Raw genomic sequence first — 4,723 nt, forward strand, 5'->3', positions numbered from 1 at the left:
GCCACCCTGGGGGACAAAGACAGGGAGGGGACGCGTCATCCTCATCAGCGGCCTACCACTCATCCACAGACTCCAGGAACATGAGGCCCAACAAGGCCTGTCACTTGACTGACTCAAGTTCCAGACGGAACCCCAATCCCAACCCCAGACTAAAACCCGACCCGGACCTGGATCGGACCCAGAACACTTGTCCGCTGTCCCCAAAGCCGGGTCTGCCTTGAGGGCCCTGTCATGGTTTCCTGGTGGCTTCCAATAGTGCTGCAGCGATAACTTGGTCTTTTTGGGGGGTGGGGGTGCACTATGGCACTACTCTGGACGAAGGCTGGACGGCCTCTCCATGGGGCCCAGAGCTGGCCCTCGGGACTGGGCCACCCTCCAGTCTGGGTTGGGAGTCCTGGGGCCTTGCCTCAGTCTCTCTGGATAAGTGGGGCCCAGCTAGTGCTACCTGGTTATGAGGACTTGGTCCCTGGAGCCAGGCCTGGGAGGAATCGAGGAGTCTGGCTGCAGCTTCCAGGCTCTGTTCCCATTCTGGGAGCCTGTGCTCAGTCTCCTGGGTCACGAGGCTGGGAAGGGGACACTGGCCCTCCTCGCCCAGACCTCACCTGCTTTCTTCTTAGCTTCTAAACAATTCAAGCTGTATCAGATCTAATGAAGGAGGGGAGGTTTCAGGAAATAAGAGAGGCCCCTCTAGGATGGCTTGCCATCCCACCACAGCTCCTCTGCTCGGCCCCTGACCCTGGGAAGTGGGGAGAAGGGACAGGAAGGCCCACGCCTCCCACCTCCCGTTTCCTGCACCCTAGCTAGGGATCAGGGATGGAACCAGACCTGTGTGCTGGCGTGGGGGGTGGGCGGGCACTGGCATTGGGGCCAACATGTGAGTACGGGTGATGGCTGCCCAGCGACGGCCAGGAAAAAAACAGGTCTTGGGAACCACTGGGTGGGCAAGGGCAGGTGAAGGCCTCCATGGAGGAATCACTGAGCTGGTGGAAACTTCTGTGGGTCTCATTGGCTTTAGGGAAGTGGCTGCCACCTCTGGGCAACCACATACCAGTTTCCTACTCCCTGCTCAGGGATGAGAATGCCACACAGTTCCCCAGCAGGGCCGTTGGAGAAAGTTCGGCAATGCAGCTCCAGAATCAAATACTCTCAGTGTCTCTTCCAATTTGTCCCTCCTGCCCTGGGACAAGGTCCTCATTCCCTCAAACAGGCCTCAAGCCCCTCCCCTGCTGACTCAAAGGTGTGTTGCAGTGGGGCTATGGGGGAGAGCATGTCCTTCCCTCTGGCCTGCAACCAAAGGCGCAACTTTGACCACCGTTCTAAGTCAGGTGACCCCACAGAGGGAGAAGCATCCCAGGTGCCAGAGAGCTCTCCACTGCTACAGAGGAAGGGGGTCCAAGCAGAAGCTGGAGAGCTCCGGCTCACGATGCCGCACAGCTGAGTCCCTTCCACTCAACACTCCTGTCCCTTGTGGAGGCCTTGATGGAGCCTCATTGTCACGGAGGGCCTCAGTGTCCAACTTTCCCATACGTGCCACAGATGGCCTGGCCCAGGTGCAAGGGAAGGCCTCAGGGTCCAGGGTGCCTCTCAGACTTCCCAGCACCCAGACCTCACCCGCCCATGTGCCATGGGCCTGGAAGCCCCACAGGGAACCCGGGGTCCCTCTTGGACTGTTAACTTTATCAGCCAATGGAGGTAACAACATGAGCTGGGAAATCACTTAAAACGTGGCACATGGAAAGTAACACAGGTCTATTGTGGAGCAGGATATGGTTATTCGTATAACTGTTTCAAAGAAAATACGTGGGATTGGAAGGAAATGTGCTCTGCTCCCTCTTTGGGGTCACATGCTTCCCTTCTTGCCCAAAAGCATTACTCAGACTGAAACACTAGAGACGATCTGTCTTCAGGGATCTGTGGCCGGCTCATGCTGCTCAAGCATGGGAAGAGGGTGGCCAAAGGACCCCAGAGGTGACTTCTGGAAGAAGAACCCGGGGACTGGCTCATGTCCCACCGTCGGTCTGTCTTGCTTGTCCGGAACACACTTCTCCCCCTACTGCCCTCCGGCAACACAGTTTGTTCTGCCTTCCGGCCCCCTCCCAGCCTTGCCTGTGTCTCCTGCCCATTCTCCCCCCTCTCCCCGCTCCCCACAACACGAACATGGGATAGATGGTAGTGGACATCTGTTGGTGCTGCCCTCTACAATCCTTTACCCTCCTCTGATGCCATGTCCTCATCTCTATCTGGGAAACCACCTCCTTCTCTGCTCCTAGTTCTTGGGGTTCTGATGAACCGTCTTCTACAAGATGAACGCATGACCAGACTTGAGCCCAACCGAGCATTCCTGGCCTTAGTGCCTGGCGCACGGTCCAAGTCAGGCTGTTCAGAGCCAGCATGCTCATTCCTGGGACTTTGGATTAAGTGACTAGACAAGTAGATTTGGTCTTTCCAACTAGACTGGAAACCTCCAAGGGTACCGGGGTTGGAACTACCGCTATCATCTTGTTACTTTTTGTGTTACTGTGGAACACAGTGCTGAAGGCCACACAAGTAAGGCCTGAATAAAGAGATGGAGAAAAACTGGGTCCTCCTGACATTAACCGATGCAGCCATGCCTGAAAGTAGCCGTGTTTCCAGCAACATGAGTCAGTATCTTTCTTTATGGCTTGAGTCAGTTGAGTTTTCTATCCCTGTAACCAAAAAAGTCCAGACTTGTGCTCTGAGGACAGGACAGTGGATGCCCTCATTTGCTGGGTCCTTTTTTTCTTTTTTTCTTTCTTTCTTTCCTTCTTTCTTTCTTTCTTTCTTTCTTCTTCTTCTTCTTCTTCTTTTTTTTTTTTTTTGAGAGAGTACGCAAGTCAGGGAGAGGGGCAGAGAGAGAGGGAGAGAGAGAATCTCAAGCAGCCTCCATGCCCAGGGTGGAGCCAACGCAGGGCTCGATTTCACAACCCTGAGATCACAGACCTGAAACCAACTGAGCCACCTAGGCACCCCTTTGCTGGGTCCTCTTAAGCCAGAGCTGTGGCCGTGCTGTTTGCCAAGAGATAATCCTTTTTCAATCACCAAGGGCATCATAGGGTTCCTGGCAGCTTCTGCTTACCACTCTCTGACAGTGGAAGGCTACTGGGTCAACTTCTCTAGCCAACTCTGCCCACCGCATCCAGCAGCATAGCCACAAAGCCTTTCCTGAGGGGCAGTTTGTGTGTGGGGGGGCAGGAGGCCCCGGGGTAATCTGGCAGTGTGGGCTATCTCTGAATAAAGTGAGGGTAGTTTGGAAGATGAGCTCTGTCTTCACCCAAGTTTAGCTGAGTGTTAGACCCCACCTGCCAAAGGGTAGAGGAAAGAGAGACCCAAAGAGGGACCTGAGATCCCCTAGCAAGTGCACATTCCTTGATGGGACCTGCATCTCTGACCACTAGTCTGGACTGCATCAATCCCTCTCCATGACCTTGCCTTGGGCCATCTGGTCTGCCATTGCTCTTTGGGGGCCAGGGCCAGGGCAGCTCCCTGTAGCCCTTATCACTGAGGAATTCAGGCAGACTTTGAACTTCCTCTTCCACTTATTTCCCTATGCTAAACATCCTCATTATCCCTCTGGACTCCAGACACACTAAGCTGGAAAATTCCCAGCCAGATACAGCCAAGTCTACTGATTCTAGGAAAGGGTTCCAGGGTGGGATATAGCTGGGGTTTGGGCTTCATAGAGAATGGGTAGTAGAGGTGTGTCTTTGAAGAGGTGTAAATTTGACCATTAGAGGTGGAGTAAGAACATTCCAGAAAGTAGGAGCAGTGTGTACAGAAGCATGGAGGTATGAAAACACCTAATACACACAAGGTTGCAAATACAAGGTGTGGCTACAGCAAGGGGTCCTGAGGCATCAGGAGACAAGTTGTGGGACATAGGCAGGGACCAGGCCTCATCAGTTCCTGCTTGGAACAGTGTACTAGCTTTCAGCCCCACCACCTGCCACCCAAGCTCCCCAGGGCCTAGGAGTCGAAGCCCATACTTCAAAACTGGCATTCAAGGCCCTCCCTATTTCCACTACTGCCTACATTTCCTAACTTGTGTCCTGATGGCCCACGTGGAGAGGAGAAAGGAGGGCTTTCTCTCAAGCCCTCACCAGTTCCCCTGCTGGGCTGAGCTCCAATGAGCTTCAAGTCACCTGATCTTGTGGGTGGGTTGAGGTGGGAGTTCCAGGCCAGATGGAGCCCCCAGCACCTTCTCTATCACAGGAGTTCCTAAGCCCAGAAGAGGAGACCCGGGCAAGAGTGAGGAAGTCGGTAGCCTCCCTTGCACCTGGGTCCTCTTCCGTCCCTGCCACGGTACTGGCTGGATGTGGGAGGTGATGGACTGGATGTTGGCAGGAGAATCCTGAGTCTTTGGTTGGGGGCAGGGATTAACTGAGTCTCGTTAATTCTGCCTGCTTACCTGGGTCCCTCCTCTCTATCCTCACCATGAGGGGCTTGGGAGAAAGCCCTGCTATCTCCTCCAAGTGGGGTTCCCTGAGGTCTGGGATAGGGTGCAGAGGCTGGGAGTTGTGGCTGTTAGACTACGGGCTCCCCCATCACCAGCTCATATCCCATGATTTATTAGAGCCTCCCTCCCATTGAAATAATGGGGCAACACAGTGACAAGGGGAAACTGAGGACCCTGAGAGAAAGCAGTGTGGCCAAAGGTGTGCAGGACCCCAGCCCAGCTTCCCAAGCTGTGCCCTTCATTCTGGCT

This window comes from Ursus maritimus, unplaced genomic scaffold (genome assembly GCF_017311325.1).
Source record: "Ursus maritimus isolate PB19 unplaced genomic scaffold, ASM1731132v1 scaffold_20, whole genome shotgun sequence".
Classification (NCBI taxonomy): domain Eukaryota; kingdom Metazoa; phylum Chordata; class Mammalia; order Carnivora; family Ursidae; genus Ursus; species Ursus maritimus.